Here is a 21439-nt window from a genome sequence, read left to right on the forward strand (position 1 = left end):
AAAGAAGGCCTGTCATGTTTGTTCCACCTTATTATAAAAATATTCACTGTTCTCCACTCCCACCCCTTCATGTTTTAGCATGGATCTTGCTATTAGTTTTTCATATTAAATACGACGTAAGACGAAGTTTGTTTTGTCTTGGTTGTCTTTCTCATGTTCGAACACTGCAGGACATTATTTTAAACCGCTTAAGGATTTGAGCACATAGTTTTTAATATGGAATAAGACGAATTTTGTAATGTCTTGGTTTCCTCTCTCATGTTTTAACATTGCACAATACTAGTCGGTACTTTGAACATATACGTTTTTAATATATTTTGTTTCATTTATTTATAATTAGGCTTATATTTTTTTGAACATTTATCCATATTAATAACAAGAAAAGTTACATATAGATACACATTACTATACGAACTTCGCAAGATATGTGCCCGCCATCCTTATGCAGCTGAAGCATAAAGGTGCAGGGAGAGGAGTAACTAAGGAGAAAGGCACCGAACATATGTAAGAAAAGGAGAAGATTGAACAAACGCAAAGGGAGCTTCGGTTCTACAGAGACTCGGCAAACATGAACCGAACATAAGGCCTCTTACCGATTTTCAATGGACTCTGTTATTTTTGATTACATGCTTCACTTCCACGTACAGTTGGGATGCCTACGGAGTAGGTGAATTTTGTAGTATCTTGACATCCCCTCACATGTTCAAACACTGCACGACACTAATAACTACAACAGTAATACTATTGCAAAGAACATCAGTAAAGAGTATGTACGGTATTGCCATATCCTCAATTTCAGTCCATATTTCTAAGAAAATTGTGCGAGATTTGGGCTCTATGTAAATACAGAGTAAATAGATTTTCTTTAAAGAATCGCATGGTGGCGTACGTTTCCGTGAATTTTCCTTCATTCTATACATTCTACCTTAAAAATCACACAAACTTCAATATGACATTCAGATTCAGCGTTATTTAATTTTTTTATGAAAGAATATTACCTGGAAGTGCAACTAATGTTGAGATTTCAATGTTACTTTATGCATAATGTAGGACACGTACGAACTATCACTCTCTTCTTTTATGTCTTGCAGCGTGAAACATTTTGTACTTATGGTACATAAGACATAACAGAGCAATGTTATTTGTGTGTATTGCGTGATCCTTCGAATCAACTAAACACTGTAGCAATAGCGGAGCTGCAACATGCTACTTAATATGCTTCCTTTTATTCCGTGTCGAGAGTTCCAAGTCTCTCTATTTACATGGAATAAGAGACTCCATTTTATATTAAAGCCATTAAATCCACAAATCCAATCTCCGATAAGCCGAGAGACTGTTCTTCCAGAGGATCTTAATTCCTATGAAGCCTCGAGGCTTTTTTTTCTGCAATCATCCGTGAAGAGATAAAAAAATACTGACAGTTCTATTGGAGTAGCGAACAGCGGATCTGACAGATGGAAGTGCTGACAGGGTAGCGCAAAAGCGTCTTAATGTTCTGGTCGATGGTAAAACATTCTCGCGCATGCGAAACGGATTGGAAATTCTTTATTTGAAATTGTGAAAGAAAGGAAACTTGTAGAAGTGAAGCTCTTAAACGGCTCTACCACTACTGGATAATAAAGTTGCTCTTTAATTAAAGTCTTAAAATCTGTCCTTCACAACAATGAATATTACGTGCAGTAAGATGATGCTACCGAGCGTCCAAATCCGAAGTCGGCCAACTTCGATAATATAAGAATAGGCTGACCAGATTCATATCAATAAAAAAGAAGACACAAAACTTAAAAAAGGAGGACATTGTTCGAAAAAAAAAAAAGACAACAAAAATATGTATACTTAGATTTAGGCTTAGGCCTACATTATACTTTAAATTATGTCAATATCTATTTTATTAAAAAATATTTACACTGCAGATTTAGGATTATATCATACTTAAAATTATATTATTATATATTTTATTACAAAATAATAATATAAAAACTTAATAATGATTTTAAGTTAGCTAAGCATGAAAGTCAAGGGAACTATAATAATTATTAAAGAGGACAGAAAATATCTATTTATATTCACATTCGCAACTCGATCTCTCGATTTATTAGCTACCTCTGAGCAACGACCATAACAAGAAAGAGCAAAAAGAGTTATGATCGTTGGCAAAGAGTATATTCCGTCGATGCTGCTGCCACCTACTTGGCAAATTACTTGAAAAAGGCGTCAAATCAGATAATTTCAAAATATCAGGCATACAAATTACGAAAAGGACATTTCTTGATTTTTATAAAATCCGCCCGGACCCCGGACAAAGGCCTAAAAAGGAGGACATGTCCGGACAAAAGAGGACGTCTGGTCATCCTATATAAGAAGGAATTGGAATAAACTTCCGCTATACGACACAGATTCTGATAGTTATGAGTATAAAATTACTGACCTGCGTTTCTATCTCATGATAGAAAAATCACGATTACGCCTGTGATTTAACAGCTCTTTAAGGAGACACTACACTGTAATTTCCAAGTTCCATATTTTTAAGGATTCACAATAGTGAAATAAGTAACTAGCATACTCAGAGGAAGTTAGATTCGCCAAATTTTGATAACTGGTATATCTGGTTAATAATGACAAATATGGCAAAATTTCATCCACCTATGATAAGTGATTTGCATTTTATAATATTCTGTTAAAATATTGGATCGCTTTATCTAAAAAGTCCCTTGCGCCACAATTAACATTATTCTAAACTGATATACACATATTATATAGATTCTTATATACTCGTACATGGGATCAAAACTTACTACTGGGTTTTGCTGTAAAATTAGTAAGTAAATTACTGGAATTTTTTATTGTAAAAGAATGAAAATAATAATAGTAATAATAATAATAATAATAATAACAATAATAATAATAATAAATTCCTAGTAATTTACCGATTCAACTGTACAGAAAAACCCAGTAGTAATGTTTGTTCAGTGTAAATAAACAATTAACAGAAAAACTCAATAATAATGTTTGTTCCAATGTATATAAAGAATCTCATAAGTGAATATCAATAAAAATTAATGTAAATTATGGCGCAAGGATTTTTTATATAAAGCGATACAATATTTTATTAATGTATAAATAAAATTGAAGCCACTCATTATATAAATTCGCATCCCAATCTATTCAAGTAAGAAACAATTTTGAATTTGAACTTTACGAAGTAAGTGTTGAAGAAATAACGTGCTCTCTTCGTGGAGACTGTTTCGACGAAGTAGTTAGAATTGATAAAGTATACCCTGATAAACTGCAGTTGAAAATAGAAACTTACGACAAGTGTTAGACAAACAAAACAGAAATGACATTTTACATGTTATTGCCGAAGAGTAACAAAGAAATGTAAGCATCTATCTCTTTCCACTATGTTATAATACTGTAACAAATTACTTACCAATCACAACGCTTTAATTCGTTTTCTAGTGGAGAGAAAAGGAACAACTCCACTGCGTGCAAGGAACAGAACTACGAGCGAGGAAGAAGTCGGCTGTGGCAGATATGCAAAGCAGTCGACTGCACTGCGAGCTGGCGTGCTTCTTGACTGCTAAATGCGAGCTCAACTGGGGTTTGCGTGTGTAGCCATGTTACAAGATTTTTTGGGTGTGGTGGCAGATATGAAGTGTTGACTGACCTAGACTCTGCAAAGCACAGTACCTCTTACATCGCACTATGTTATTTATGTGACTACTAGCTTGGATTCCGGAAACGATAAGGTTCTTACAAGACGATCCCTCCTGTTCTTATGTTTATTCTGTATGCGTAATAAACAAAACAACGATCAGTTTCGTATAAAAAAGGTACAAAGTCACCCTAATTACAGATCATAGAGGCTCTCAGGGCGGTGGTATGTTAAGGCCTGTACAGACAATCGACAGTAATGGCAGTAAGTTTGCCAGTCCTACGTGCCTGCCGTCTTTGCCTCCAAGGAAATGTCCCTGGTACTCATTTGTGTTACAGGTTGAGTAAACCCCAAGGCCATAGTGTGTCCGCAAGGGTTGTATCAATGGAGAAAATCCATTACTGCATCAGGAATCGAACCCGCGATCTTTCGGCTTGCAGCATAAATGTAAAACTGTAGTCGGTCAAAGATTTTGACAAAACTATGTGCGTATATAGATCTAATAAACGAATCGGTGAGAATTAAAAGGCACTAAGTGACAATTTTTGGTAAAGTGAGTTATATATTATGCAAATCTGCCTTTCAGGTAGAAGCTCCCTGTGAAGCAGGCTTGAATAATTTGGAAGGAAAAATTGTTCTGAAGCCGGGTATCGATCCCGGGATCCTTCGCTTAGCGCACGAATCCTCTACCCACTGAGCTACCTTAGGAACCATACACGAAATCGTCACAATTCTTCCCTTTATATCCACACAACTCAAATTGGCTGATAAGACGCCAGAAACCCAACTTTGAGTGCACACAATTCTGTGTGACTTAAATGGTTGCTTTCTGTTAATGTACCTAGAATAACCTGCTTCACAGGCAGCTTCTACCTGAAAGCCAGATTTGCATAATATATAATCGTTACTGTAGGTACGTTAACAGAAAGCCACAAGTCACACAGTATTTTTGTGCACTCAAAGTTGGGTTTGTGACGTCTTTTCAGCCCATTTTAGTTGTGTAGATATAAAGGGAAGAACTGTGACGGTGTCGTGTATGGTTCCTGGGGTAGCTCAGTCGGTAGAGCATTCGTGCGCTAAGCAAAGGGTCCCGGGATCGATACTCGGCCCCGAAACAACTTTTCCCTAGAAATTATTTGAGTTATACATTGTTTCTTTTATTTTCAAGACAGCCTTATCCATTGGTAATGGAAGGAACTGCCTACAACAACTCTGTAGGGAAGTATATTACAACTTCTTTATTTATTTTATTTATTTAGTACATTTATTTCTATTGGCAGAGTTAAGGCCATAAAGCCTTCTCTTCCACACTCAACCAGTATTAGAACAATACAATAGCTAATATAAAAATGGCAGATATACAGGTATAATATACAATTAATAATAATGATAATAATAATAATAATTAAAAATTGTGGTCTATTTAACGACGCGTGCAACTGCCGAGGTTATATCAGCGTCGCCGGTGTGCCGGAATTTTGTCTCGCAGGAGTTCTTTTACACGCCAGTAAATCTACTAATATGAGCCTGTCACATTTAGATACACTTAAATGCCATCGACCTGAGTCAGGATCGAACCCACAACCTCCAGCACAGAAGGCCAGCGCTATACTGACTATGCTACCCAGGCCGACAACAACAATAATAATAATAATAATAATAATAATAATAATAATGATAATAATAATAATAATGATAATACTAATAGGCCTAATAATAATAATATGCCTAATAATAATAATAATAATAGGCCTAATAATAATAATAATAATGATAATAATAATAATAATAATAATAATAATAATAATAATAATAAGTGATGCACTTGGGGAGCTACGATAGGTAGCGAAATTCGGTTGCGAATACCAGCTATAACGGCTGGGCATCACAATACCTCCATTCTGGTTGGATGATCGTCCACCTCTGCTTCGGCATGTGGGCGTGAGGCCAGCAGCCGGCTGGTCGGTCTAGGCCCTTCACGGGTTGTAGCGCAACGGATTATTATTAATAATAATAATAAAGTGAAAACAAGTTAGTTACATGTACTTCTAAGAATCAAACAATTAAAGTAATGAGAGTCGAAGTAATTGTTAAAATAATAAAGAAAATTGATATATTAAAAATAAAAATCATATATTAGAAAAAAATGTATTTTAGCAAAGCTCACAGTCTAAGCCATAGATGTCCAATTGTAACTCGTACGCTCCTGATGTAAGCAACCCGCAGCGCATATTCTTTAAAATCGTTTTTTCTATTTTGTATGGAAAGTTATTGACCTTAGCAGAGCATGCTTGACTTGTAATATCTCCTGGTTCTATAGGCGTTTGGACACCCATGGTCTAAACAGTCTAGCTGACAACCGGGTTTTGAAATTAGTAAATGTCTGACAACCTCTTAAGGTGTGAGGTAGGGAGTTCCAATGACGAGAAATTGAAACGGTGAATGATGAAGTATATCGGGGAGTGTTATAATGAAGTATATTCAATGTACCTGTGATCTGAGATCAAGTATTTAGGTTATGGTTGGTGCATAAATACACAAGACGAGACGACAGATAACTTGGGGCTGAGGTGCGTAGAATTTGAAATAGAAGAGAAGGACAGTGTAAAGTTCTGCGATCGTTGAGCCGGAACCAAGATACAGATTCGAAAAATGGTGAAATATGATCGTATTGTCGGACATTGCACACATATTTTATACCCAGATTATGAACACGATGTAATTTGTTCGAGACTTCGGTGCTTAAGTCAGTAAACAAAACGTCACAATAGTCAAAGTGCGACTTTACGAATGTTTGAACTAAGTCTGTTTCCAGAAGATGTGTGTAAGGAGATTTATTACAACTTTTAATATATTATGCTCACCAGACAACTGAGTGTTCATGAGAGAAAATATCCTCTCTACATTACCATCACGACTAGGAATGTTAAAATAAAACTCGATTAATTTCAACAGTTCTGAAAACTGCTCGTGAAATTTGAATGATTGAAAGAACGACATCCACTTTGCATCAGATTTCTTTTTGTAACTGTCAACTTCCTCCCCATTCATTCTTTCTGCACATGTTGTTTGAAGCATACTGAATCGTATAATAATAAAGCATCATTCATCATTTAATCTGATTTCCTGTGTTACATGAAAGTCCGACAGACTTTTTAATATTTTTCCACTGAGGGATGTCGTCAAAAAGCATTCACTTAAAACAATTTAAATCTTCAGAATATACATAGAAACACACTTCAAGGAGATCACGGCAAGAGATGGTACTCATGACTGGCTGCTCGCTGTCACGTCGTGGCGCTCCCCACCTCATGCTCATGCGCATGCTCATGTATGACTTCGTTCTGTTCTCAAGCAGTTTCCAGACGTACGGAAAAAAGGAAGAATATGTACGTATATTTGATTTAAAAATACCAGAACAATAATTTTATTCTCAAAGCAAGCAAAATCGTATTTTATCCGACATCATGATTTTTTGTAGTGATAAACTATCGTGTTTCTCTTGACAAGGCCTGCAGAACCCGTAAGTAGGGGAAATATGACGTCAGTCTAACTCCACTTCTATTGGGGATGGTCGACTTCTGCTTAGAGTTGTTGAAATTCTTTGCATGTGAAAGGTCTATCAGTGGAGGCACTTTAAGTTTCAAAAGTGATTGTAATAAAGTCATTGTATTTATAATGCGTTATGTCGTTTCAAGGTTTACAATTATGCTAGATTTTCTGTCGGTAATTTATTTGAGATTTCTTTGCATCTAGCCTGCTTTAGATTTTCCAAAACTTTCCTCCTATCACCAAGTACGGAAACATAAATTTGTAGCATTTAGGTAATGAACTTTGAAAATTAATATAAATGTCACTATTCATTTCAATACAAAATGAACACGACGAGTGATGTCCTTAATTTAACAGTATATAGGCCGAAATAAGGTTACTTATTTGGTAGTGATTTAATTTCTTTTGGTTTGATTCTCTTGAGATTATGAATTTGTGTATTAATAGTTATGGCAAGAGAATCAATTTTTCGTTATAATTATTATAGAAATTTTTTATGCGTTGTAATTATTTTAATTATTATACTTTATTGTACTTTTGGTAGATTGAGGATATTTTCATTTTACTTATTTTTTGAGGGTAGACTAATTCCAACCCTTTTTTTGATTTTGGGTTGGGGATACCAGCCTGAAGCCGTTCAATATACAGTTCGTAATAATGAACTTACCCGAAAGTTTGTCTATTCCATAATTCTTAATATGGGCTTTGTTGAAATGTCGTTTAATATTGAAATGCTTCAGTTAGCAGGATATGTAAAGGCTGGTCCACAATAAATCGGGAACGGAAAGGACAACGAGAACGGAAATCTTGTTAAAATGTATTTAAATGTGAGCATTCACAATTAACGAGAAGCTTGCCGGAACCGGAATGGGAACGTGAAACTTAATTATGAATGCTCACATTTAAATACATTTATGTTAACAATATTTCCGTTCTCGTTCTAGTTTCCGTTCCCGGTTTATCGTGGACCAGCCTTAGCTCTGTCGAAATTCGATATACTTTATTTTCTGTCACACTGTACTCAATAAATATATTCTTCCTCGTAAAGAAATGAATTTGACTTCTATTCAAAATTCAACCTGTTAACTTCTTTACCAAAACGCAATCGATCTCCACACGGGAAATGAAATGCATTACAAGTAGGTACACTTCTTTCTACTAAAAAGAAACCTGCATTGTGTTAGCGGAACCAATAACGCGACAGACGCTAGAAGAACGTGTCTGGCATGACATACAACACGTTCTTGTTGCCAATAATTCCTCGTCGAAACTGTACGGCAAACATAACCCGGTACAAAATCTATCACCACCACCACCACCACCACCACCACCACCACCACCACCACCACCACCACCACCACCACCACCACCACCACCACCAACACCACCAACACCACCACCACCACCACCACCACCATCCTGAAGCAGAGGTTGGACACGAGCGTTATGTCCATTATAGTCAACTATTACGCTAATCTTAGCTTAAACGCGTTTTTACCCGCACTAGTTAAACGCTGAAGTTCGAGCAGGCATCATTCCTAGACTAGACTTCTCGACACGCCACCAGCCAGTGATCAGAGAGATTATAATGCAGATCGGCCTCAGTATTGTTAATATCTATCATGAGAAAACGAGAGAACGCTGAGAAAAGTAAACTACGACGTTGTCAGCTTTTAAAATGAGAAATCTCAGGCTCGACAGAGACTCGAACCCGGATCACCTACGTGAAAAGTTGAAGGTTTAGCCCACACAGCTGTAGCAAGGATTGCAACCAACAATTTCTTGATCGTAGCAGTCATTGAGGACCTAACATTCTAAATGTGTTACGTGCCAAAAACAACTTTCTGAGATACTAATTAAAAACACACTGCGAAATGCAGGTTGAGATACCTACAACACCGTCTTTTGGCGCACGAATGAGTCAAGTTGAGCTACGACAAAGAGAATTTAGTATGATATTCTCATATGGATGATCCTCCCTTAGACTGAATAAAATGAAATTTGAAAAATTGGCACTTAGCACATTTAGAATGTTAGATCTTCAATTTGTATTGAGTTACCTCTTTCATGGTGAAATGACAACATATCAAATGATTCAAGTAGGCCTAATAGCCCTACATTACAAGTTTGAAGAGAAATAATATGATTGTTATCATCGCCATGATCTCCACGAGCCACCGGCCTAGCTCAGGCGTTAGCACGTTTGCCTGCTCACCCGGGGCTGCACTCGGATATTGGTTCGATTACCGCTTGAGCTGATTATCTAGTTGGCTTTTTCTGAGGTTTTCTCGAATTGTAAGACGAATGTCAGCTAAACTATGGCGAATTCTCGGCCTCATCTTGCCAAATAGCATCTCACTATCAACAATTCTATCGATACTAAATAAATAACCTAGCAGTTGATGCAACATCGTTAAATAGAAATACATCGCCACTACTATAAACAACATAGAAGACAAGAAGCTGAAACAAGGACACATTACGGGAGATCAAGAGAAGGTGCGGTTAGCGTTCAAAGAAGAAGTCAGGATGCTACAAGGATGATGGGTGAAGAGATAGTGCTTTCGTCACCACAGGGCAGTATATTATCTTTGACGAGTAGATTTAAGGGCCAAAAAAGTTACAATCTTAGAAATTGGTGCATGAGCGATAAATGAATAAAGTGTCTGAATAGAATTGCAATATGGTAGTTTTGTGATTTAATGTCGTAAATCGTGTTTAGTGTGATGAAATTGTGTTCAAAGGACCTTGGAAATAGAGATCAGTTTGGAAGTTAAAAAAAAGTGGCTAGTTAATAAATATAGGCCTAGTTACCGATTGAAGTTTATTGTAAAGAAGTAAACCTTAGAAAGTGATGCAGTGAAGTTTATGAAAGTTGATATCAGTGACAGTAATTATATTTTCTATAGTGTTTTGCTGGGCGTTAATTGAGATTAATGAATGGATAATTTAAAACTATTGTATAGCCATGTCAAGATTTTTTTTAGAAAATTATAATAATGATGTGTATCAGGTAAAATGAGTAAAACCGTGTGAAGATGTTAAGTGTTATAAATAATGTTATTATAGATATTTTAATAAGAATAATAATCCGTGGCTCTACAGCCGTGAAGGGCCTAGATCGACCAGCCGGCCGCTGGCCTCACGCCCACATGTCGAAGCAGAGGTGGACGATCATCCAACCAGAACGGAGGTATCGTGCGGTTAGCACGATGATCCCCCCAGCCGTTATAGGTGGGATTCGCAACCGGATTTCGCTATCTATTGTAGCTCCTCAAGTGCATCACGATGCTGGGTGGGCACCGGTCCCATACACTGGCCGAAATTTCATGAGAAAATCTCTTCCCCCACGAGGACTCGAACCAGCGCGCATTCCGTAACGCGAGTCCTAGGCAGGATGCCTTAGACCACAACGCCACGGCACGGGACTTTTAATAAGAATAGTCAGTTAAAATTTAAGAACGATATTTTGATAAAGTAATAAAGATCAACAGAATAATATCCTGTAGAGTAGAACGAGATAGATGCGATGTAGAAAGACGGAATTATATATAAATTTATGTTAGCAAGATTAGAATGCTGGAAGGAACGTAAGTGAGGAACGAACAGATGGTGAATGTTTAAGATCAATAAGGAGGAATGGACTGTGTAGAGTTAAGTTAATAATGATAGTGGAAGAAGTATTAATTTAACAGGCTGTCGGGATTTCATAATAATTGTGAGTAAATGTAATAGAAGGTTATGGTGAAACCCGTATACATAAGTTGTGGTACACCATAACTAATATATAAATGTTGATGACAATAAATCTATATATAAACAGCATAAACCATCCTCTAGTACAGAGTTTAGGGAGATATGGCGCACAAACTGAAAAAAAGAATCATTTTTAGAGAGTGAATGTTCCTGAAAATAAGCCTATAAGTTATATATTCTCATTAGTGAAGTTTTCTTTCTGTTATTGAATGCTATATTTCAAGGACTTGTCCTCCAGGCTTATAGCATGTTATTTTAAGGAATACAAATTAACATTAGGCCTAAACGTCCACTAACAGCGGGAAATCTTCGATCGTCTCGTTAACGTGGAGTGAGGTCGTCGTTTGAAAACACAGGATAGACAAAATCAAGAGAGAACATCCAATCTCTTTAGGAAGACAAGAAGTAATTGTTAAACGTGAGAAGTACATTTAAATCTAATTAATTTAAGATATTTAGTTTAGTGTCTTGCAATGTTCGAATATGAGAGAGGCAACCAAGATATTACAAAATCCGTCCTATTCCATATGAAAAATTAATCGCAAGATCTGTGCTAAAATTCTTAGGCGCGGTTTTATAAATACGGTTAATCTAAAGATTATGTTAAACCTAAGTTAAACCTAACCGTGACTTTAGCTCAATGTGCCGTATTACAGAGTCTCGATTAATTTAAACCGTAGTGGAATACGATTGGTATTACTGCTAGGAAAGAAAGGAAGACGATCACAACTGTTTAAATTTATTATTTATTTAAAATAGCCGGCGTTCCTGGAGAATCTTCATTAAGTAACATCTTTGTTCTTCGGTATCAGAGAGTTTATTATAAAAGAACCTAAAGGGGAGCAATACCGCGTACTTCAGTCAGTTATGCTTGTCAGACTTAACCTCAAATAGTTTCTTAACGCTGGCTACCAACGTTATCTTCCCAAACACAATGCAACCAAACTAAACCTTGCATGACCATCCGGGACGTAACTCCATACAGAATCAACTGAGTAATGAAGTAATAATATGTGTGAGTATTTCATGTGTTGTCTAGAATATTTATGAAACAGAATTCAGTCAAACAATAAAATTATTTTATGTGTCTAGTAAAATTAGATAATATTATTAGTGTGTTTGTAAATCAGGCCCCATAGTAAATCTTACCAGAAGACTGTCTGCCACACACAGTACAATGCGCAATAGGTTTATGATAGATTTATGGACACTTTCGAAATCTTCTATCGTTTTCAGTATGTCTACTACCAGAGGAAAAATAGCGCAGCGCAACTAGTAACTGATGCAGAGATTCAACAGAATATTTTCAAAAATAAAAAATAAATAATTTATCTTTCCAAATAACCTTTAAATTCAAACCCTAAAACACATATTTTTGCACTTTCTCATTTTTCTGTTGCATGTTGTATCCGAGTTTCAATTTTTCGAAACAAGGTTAGGACTATAATCCTAATTCTGAAGGTTAAAGCTGTCTGCTTCGAAAACCTCAATCAGTTTTAAAACTTATTTTCATTAATGTATATTTCAAAGTGGTGCACTCTATTTCGAAAAATTCTTGGCCGCCGTGGTCGTTCACTAATATTGAGCACTCACTTATAGTCACTCACAAGTTCTTGGAAAACATCTGCAATATCCATGTGTATTGCGGGAACCACCATCTTGTACGTTGAGCCTTGAACTGCAGTTTAAACGGCAGAGAACTGCCGATCAAGTTAAACTCAAGTTAACTCAAGTTTAACTGGCAGTTAAGGTTTATAATACGAAGCAGAACGAAAACTATCAATTTAAACTGAACATAAGGTTTAAACGGCGTTCATAATACCGGCCCTTAAGCGGTTAAATCATGAATGGGTGGGATTGAAGGACGGCGAATATTTTCATGACAATGCCAAACAAACATGACAAGCCTCTCGGCGAATATCGAACTTAGCCATACTCGACAAACTTGAACCGAGAATAGCGCGCATGTAATGCAGAAGCTAATTTTGTTGTTTGGATTAGCGTTGTGCAATGCTCGAGTATGAGAGAGGAAACCAAGATACTACAAATTTGCCTTGCTGTGTAGAAAACCAGCAATACATAAAAGTGAAGTGTAAACTGAATAGCCGAGCTTGTTAAATTAGTTGCTCAGATCATGTCCTCAGCGAAGTTTGTTGACTGGAGTGAATAACTTTTTTCCTTGTGCAATTCGTTATAATCTACGTAGGTAACCTCATTTTAATGGTCTTCCAGAAAAAAAGTGTTTAAAAATATGAAAAGCAAGCGGGGCGAATTTAGAAGTATGAAAGGACGGTAGTGCAATTTAGTTACTTTGTACTGTTGAGCAATTCTTAGCCATGTCATGAGAATTAACGGCTAGCGTGAAGACGAAACTTGAACAGAAGAAAATGATTATGTTACAATGTTTGGAAATAGTTCCTACTTGTGAACACTGCAGACAGTCATTAAATTAGAGTTATGTTCCAAATTAAATAGGCTACTGACGGTGTACTACCACATCGCTCTACTATTAGTAGAAATCTGTCCCTTATCCACGCATTAATTTTTTTTCTTTTCCTTGGAGGTACTTTCTGGTTAGTGGATGCATTCATAATAGCAAGTGCAGGAAGATTATTCCTTGGATAATTCACACATACATTTCATGTCGCTTGAGGAAGCCCTCCTCTCACCTGAAATCCACAATTATTTTCAATCCAATATAGTTTATCTTCAGTAAATCTACACTAGCACCGAAATGCCACCCACGAATATGATATACAACACTTAGCTCAATTCGAGTTAGAGCATCCGACGTCGATTTCTGATTTTCAACATATTTGTTTATTTCGTCAATCTTCTTAAAGGAGCAGTCCGCGATAAAATTCGAAATTTTGATTATATTATAGGATGTTTACCTAAGTAATCCTTAGATTAACGGCGTTTGTCTCATCTCTCTACTCCTTTTAGTTTATGAAATATTAAAGGTCTTACTGCAAGCTCTGACGTCATAACCACCGTTCGCTTCATAAGACTGCATTGTAGTTCCTTTTGACATACAGTGGTGTAGAACGAGTAAATACATATTCATATGTTACAGTCAGTTATTATTAATTCACTTAGGACCTATCACATGCATATACTGTAATAATAATAATAATAATAATAATAATAATAATAATAATAATAAACAATAATAATAATACTAGTAATAACTTACCCAAACTCTATCCCACTTTAAATCCCGTGTACAATGCATTCTGTTCCATTCTGTGATTAGAACGACTTGGGTCTGATAAGGGTTCAAACTGAAAATGTTTAATATTTTGATCAATTATAACCTAAGTCAACGTCTTCACTGAGTGAGTGAATGTATGTGAGACGTGAAATATTCGTTATGTAGGGACTACAGATATGTGTTTATCTCACGTCAGCAATAAATTAGTACATGGTTTATATTATTCTATTGCACCATAATTGTTGAGTCACAGGGTTTAGGCATCGGGGCTATATTTGAGAGAGCCTCTAAAACATGTGGATCATCGAATTGCAGTAGTTGATAACCACGAGCTACTTCCAACACGTTTCTCTGTATATCTTCTCTCAGTGCTTTTTCCTTCCTGCTGTATGTTTTCTTTTCCACCAATCGTTTAGTGGCTTTAGAGTACTGGAGTCTGGAGCCAGTTACATCTATTTTCACGTTGTAATTATGGTCCATTATCGCAATCATAGTTCTTGTTACTATTCCATCATATGGAAAGTGTTTTCTCTTTTCTCTTATGAGTGTAAACCAATCTCTCGTTAAGATATGATTCAAGTTTGCTGGTGTGACAAAACTGATTAGTCTGCTTTAAGTCTTTTAAAGGGCAGGGTTGCATACAACATTTTTCAGAGCATTGTTGGTTCGGATCCAGGTTCGGTCCATTCCCTCTCGCTATTGTATGGGTGAATGTGTGCACATTTTTTATATGTTTCTGTTCGTGTATATTACAAACATGATTTAATACAGAAATGAATCTGTCTTCTAAGTCGTCAGAATCACCTTCACATGTAGCACATAACCACCACGAGTGATTTATGATGCTGTCTTTCCGCATTTTTACTTTCTCATATGTTTTTGCGGCAGCTTTAAGGTTTCTAGATAAGCTTTTTGCAATGTGCCAAATGTCAAATGATGGTCCACCATTCATATTTGGTCCTCATGAATTTCCTAATTCCTCTATTGCGGTCCGACAGAGAGAGGGTAATGTTCAATTTTTTTTAGGCGATGTAGAACTTTTTCGCATGCTGCTTTTTCAAGATTACCTACAATTAGACCCTTTTGCAGAACTACGAAGTCTATAATATTATCTGAATCAAGGTCCATTACACTGTAAGTGACATATTTTGCACTGTAACCAGGTGAGTCAAATTGGTCATCACCGCGATTCGCACGTTTTTATCTTCTACGGAATTGATAAGTTGTTCATGAATCTGAAAATAACTACAACTACTGTTGGTTCTACGAATTTTGAAATTATTTTATAAAATGTTGTCTTGCCCATGAAATATAGTTGTAAAGTTTTGAAAAATTTTGAAATAATTTGTACCTTATACCTGATGAATTAGAATTTGAAGTTTCTTCTTGTATTTTAAAAGATTTGTCTAAGACAGTTTATGGCTCACTCACATCTGATTCACCACATATATTTCTTAGCGTCTCGCACCCTATCTCACACTGCACAGCTTTGTTTATATTACGTTTCTGTGAATTTTCAGCCTCATCGAGAACTACACATACGTCAATATTTTCAGTTATAGGTGCATCACTGCAACTTGCTATTACTTCTTCGACGACTTTTTTCATTTATAAGCAGAGAAGCGCTTAGTATTAGAACTGTCTTGAGGAGATTCTCCTTTCAAAAATAAGGGACAGCAGTTTTCTTCATTATCATAGGAGTTCTATTGTCTTTCATTAAACCTCTTTTTAATAGAGACGATTCTTCAAAATTACTTTCATGGAAATGATTAGAACACACAACAAGAGTTTTCGATGGTGTAAAACCTTTCCTGTTGATTTTCTTCACCCATGTTTTAAATATTTGCGGTGACTTTTCTCCGTTCGGAAATACATGAAGTGATACCCCTTCTCCATGTTCAGCTTTTGTTCTTCCTTCTGAACACGAACAATCACAACACCACGGCATTTTAAACTGTATTAAGATACAATTTTTTCTGTTTAGTCTACTGTAGTTCAAAATCGTTCATATAAAAGAAAATAGCCCTACATAAAACCACAACGTTGGTATGTGCTATTTTATGATTAAATGAAAATCAAAATATGACCACTCAATCACAACTAAGTCCGAAATTCTGTTCACGTATACTACGGCGCGAGAAGATTATTTAATACAAAGCGCTACACATGCGGATGTTCTCGGTCTACTACGCAATCACACCAGTTCAGTGGCTATGACGTCATAAGTATTTGTGCGGAGTCAGTAGCTCAAAAACCATGCCTCGCATTGACTTGCGGTAAATTACATTCTACTTAGATTGAAAAACGTGTTTCATTAAAGCCAACTTAATTTTATCGCGGACTGCTCCTTTAACGTTGAGTAGACTTCGTTGAATTGCCACACGCAGCATGCAATCAGGTTGCCGATGTACGGTAGTATAGAAGAGGTGAGCGACGTCCGGTCTCGTAGTATAAGCAGTTCATGTTAAGAGTTCTGACCGGTCCAAATAGATAGAGCAGCTACAGCTAATTTATACCTAAGTAAGCACATGTTTTTGCATTACTGTGGTTCGAATAGTCAAAGCTTAACATTTGTTCAGTACATAAAATAATTCAATCAAACATACTACAATGAGAGTGTTGCTGTTCCAAACAATTGCCCCTGGAATACACTTACTCCCGCAGCCAGTCTTGACCCTTTGGAAAACGTAGTTGGATGCTGTTAATTATTATGCAGAATATTACGGCAAAATAATGGAGGTAATTGATGCATTGGATAGCACAGACAGTTCCGCTGTTGCAGCTGTAAAATCATTGCCTTCTGAACTGCTATTGGAAGATATTCTGTTCATTGATTCTAATTTTAAAATCGTGTCCAAAAGCATCATCCTGTTAGAATCGTCTAAACTACAACTCTCAGCAGCTCTTAATATAGTGTATAACGTATCACAAACCGTTATCCAAAATAACAATTCACTAATTTCAGAAAAAGTGAAATGTAAGTTGGGAAGCATTATTGCTCAAAATTCTCCTATTCACAACTTCGTATTATAAATGATGTGCTATCAGGTCACGACAAGACGTCTGAAGTTGGTGTACTAAGAAGTAGTGACTTTCCATTCTTCAAATATGCACCTACTACATCGTATGATGTTGAACGTACATTTTCCCAATATAAAAACTGTTTGAGTGACCATCGGAGGAGGTTCACTTTGCAGTCGCTCAAAATGACGTAACTCTTCACTGCAATGCACATATTCAAGAATGATGTATCTTACATTAAATTTTAAGAGTCAATATATCTCACCATAAAATAATTGTGGACTTACGTGTTTAGACATTTGCTACTTCAATGATCATTCATTATATTTCTTGAATGCAGGGTACAGGTTTTATTGTAACCGCAGTATACTCCTCAGTGTTTACATTAGAGGCATACTCCAGCCATTGCACATCCCCTTCTCATACAGTCTATACTGCGTGCATAGTAAACCTTACGATTCTCGTGGAAATTCCACGAAGTCTACTCATTAGCATAGGCGGAGTTCTGGGGGGACATGTGTGAGCCACTGCCCTCCCAAAATTTGTCTCAACTTTTTGTTTCTTAGAAAATATTGAATTCAAAAGATCTTTTTTGCTTTTGTTTATGATTAATTTTCTATGCTTAAATTGGCGAATTAATGTCTTCAGATCATGTGTCTGGACTATAACATTTATTTTAAATTTCTGAATGTATAATTATTTTTATACCTCCTTCTTTTGTAACAGCCTGTACTCATGTGTTAGAAGTCTGAAGGTGTTCAGGCCGCCACTTGGAGAAATATGAATAACGTACCTCATAGCAACGCAGAAAAAAGGAATGTGTTCGTGGTATAATGTATAAATTTAAAGACGAGATTAAATAAAATAATTAGTTTACATTTCATATATCTTCAGGAAGGTAAGCTTCATATAAAAAGTTTCTGTTAGCGCTGTTACGTAGTTTTATTGATATATGCATGTATTTCTGTACGAGAGACAAAAAGAGGGAGATTGTTTTATGTTATGCCCTATTATAATTTGTAGTAGACCTACAGTTCAACCCGAAGCAGGAATTAGGAGAGGGAGAGACCGATTTATTAGCGAAATGATATCTCCATATTTTTGTTACATGTATTCCCGGGGATGTTCTGGCGACTTCGTTAGAATTAGCTTCCCACACAGGTGTTTCGTCACTTGTCAGCATCGGACAGATTTAGGGCCACCTTGTGCGTGATTGTATATAGACACTCGGCGATGCGTAAAAGCCGGAGTTAGACTGGACCCGTGGGAAAGCAATTGCAAGCTTGGGTTTTCCAAAGAACGGGGTTCTCCAAGATCTTCGAACTAATTAGATGTTATGGGAAATCCAAAGTCTAAATTTAGAGATGACATATTTCGCGCCCAATAAGAAGAGATCTTGGTCCAGCTTATGAGGTCACTTTGGACCAATAGGGAATAGATTTTAGGCCGGTTAAGTGACGTAGTTGTTAGCCAATAGGATAGTTAGTTTTAGCGTAGGATAGGTTTTTTTATAAATAAGGGTGACGGGGAGCGGAGATCATCACAACATCTCATCGTGTCGGCGGCCCTACATACAGGGCACAATCACTACTCCTTTTCGTGTCGACGGCCCTACATACAGGGCAGAATAACTACTTCGTTTCGTGTCGACAGGATAACTACTTTTCTTCGTGTAGACGGCGCGACATCTTTTTTTCGTGTCGGCGGCCCAACTTAATAGTCTTTCTTCCGGCGAAGACTCGATAGTTAGAACTTTGTCATCGGCGAGACTACTCGTCAACGTTTCGGAGCTTCGATCATAGTGTACTGGGCAGAGTATTGAATTTATAGTATCGGATAGAGCTTATTCAGAGCTGCCATAGAGTCGATGCAGAAGTGCGACCAACGATTGAATTCTAAGTCAGCCGGAAATACATGCTCTAGGGTTTACCAAGTGAATACGACAATAAACTTATAGTTTTGGAGTTTACACTGCCTTTTATATAAGTAGCCGGCTTGGTATTATTCCCGACATCATCCTACACCACAACCGTACCTCGGCTACCCTGAGTGAATCTCACGCAACACCGAGACGCACCCACCCTCAAACCCCTTTACAACTCGGTCCGAAACATCGCGTATATGGATGTAAAATTTTTTTACTTCATTTCACTACGCTTAATTGCACTTTCTTCTCATTTTTCTCCGAAATCAAATTTTGCCCTATTTATAAATTTTGTCATTGTTCTGTATTCTCTCCGCAAATCATATTTTATCTTATTTTTCATTTAACCTCTGCTTTGTATTCTGGATCTTAGTGGTCAGCCGTAGATGTCGGCCAGATGTCCCAAATTGTAAGAAACATGTCCCCGAAAGTACTTTTATTAAATGATCGTATTCCGATATACTCTACCACGGTCAAGCTATAACGAGGTAAATTTTGTCCCCCATAACCCCGTTATATGGGGATTCTATGGTTTTGCTTTGCCCCCCCCTCTCAAGGAAACGGTTCTCTCTCCGCCTATGCTCATGAGTCTTGACTGTCTGTACATCCTGCAGCCAATGCCTTCTTTGACGTCCCCTTGGCTTTCTTCCTGCACTGTAGCACTTGTTGTGGTAGTCTACTACTGTTCATTCACCTAATGTGGTCATACAAATTTAGCTGTTTACGGTAAATAGCTTCTATGATTGTTATACACTTCCAAGTTTTTGTTTCTTTCTTAATTTCTGACCTTACGAACAGTCACGGACAGAAGTATAAGCACATCAGAAAAATACAGTTTTACAAATTTATATTTCACTCTATTAATAACATTGCACCTGAAATAAAATTGATCTCCACTTCTATAAGTATAAAATAATATTTTAGAAATCTAAATAAAAGTTAGTTTAACTCAGACAATAGAATAATTAATTGTACGTTTGACTCTGATAATGGTGGACACAAGTATAAGCACAATACAATTTTGGTCAGTTTTTTTTCTTCTACAAGCAAAATGATCACTCATTTCGCTTTTCTGTGAATAAACATCCTAAAGGTACGTTTTCCTCAGTGCGACTGTCGCGATGATCGTTCAACGATGATAATCGTTGAGCACTATTTCTTTTTATTTCATATGGAGCTGTTTTCCTACGAGCGACTGCCGCTAGAGTCGTTAACGACGATCGTGCGTCTTGAATAGTCGTTCAGGAAAAGGTTAAATATGATCGTCAGTCGCTAACGTTTATTGTGAGAAAGACGTGTGTCATGGCTCCTTCGTTTCCTGACGCGGATGATGAAATTCTTCTCGAGGAAGTGGCGAATCATCCCTCACTGTAGCGGCTGTCACATGCGTCCTACAAGGATCAAAGGGTCAAGGACAATATATGGGCTGAGTTTGTCAATAAAGTTGGAAAAATAAGTTATTAATTAAGTTATTTAAATTTTTGATACAGTCTCTCTTCATTATTGAGCTCAAGCAGACGGTGTTTTTCGGCTCTTTTCATCCCATACGTATGGAGAAGTATTTCGTCGTCTTCCATCTCCTCAATCAAAAGCATTTAAATAATCTTTTACGTCTACTCATTAAACTCATTCTGTTAAACACAATCTTCCTCTAGAACAGCCGTGGCGAAAATGTGACTCACGAGCACATTGTGGCTCGCAATGATAGCTATGCATTTCTCTTGCTTCCTACCTTCTCCAACCCGCACACCTCTCACTCACTGGAGTCAAACTCCGTTCCATTTGTATTTGTCTCTGACCTGCGAGTGGCGTATCGTCGCAATGTCTCTTTCGAAACCATATACCGCTACAAAACAAAGTTTCAAAGTAGGATGGGCGGACGCATTTTTTTGCTGCCAACATGATGAGAATATTAAATGTATTATTTGTTCACAAGTATTACAAGGAAAACTGTTGTGTAACATAAAACGGCATTATACTACATGTTACTGATGAAACATTAAAAGGTTAAGTGTTGTTATTATTATTATTATTATTATTATTATTATTATTATTATTATTATTATTATTATTATTATTATTATACGTCGATCCTTTTTCACCAGATGTACGAATAATACGCTTAGATCTTCAATTTAAACTCACAGATTTACAACGTGATGTTAAATGAAAGTTATAATATGTAAGGACTTGAAAAATGTTGAACTTTTCAAATCTTTGTCAAAAAAATAAATATCCGAAGCTTCGTTCATTCGCTTGCTCTGTTGAAGCCATGTTCGCTATAACTTACGTTTGTGAAAAATTATTAACAACAATG

At 36.6% G+C, this 21439-nt stretch overlaps 1 protein-coding gene across 5 annotated transcripts in view; it reads right to left on the bottom strand.

The window, feature by feature from the left end:
• Mctp (multiple C2 domain and transmembrane region protein) overlaps nt 1-21439 on the bottom strand; it is a 1238231-nt gene that overhangs the window by 526535 nt on the left and 690257 nt on the right. The window lies entirely within an intron of this gene.

This window comes from Periplaneta americana, chromosome 5 (assembly GCF_040183065.1).
Source record: "Periplaneta americana isolate PAMFEO1 chromosome 5, P.americana_PAMFEO1_priV1, whole genome shotgun sequence".
Classification (NCBI taxonomy): Eukaryota; Metazoa; Arthropoda; class Insecta; order Blattodea; family Blattidae; genus Periplaneta; species Periplaneta americana.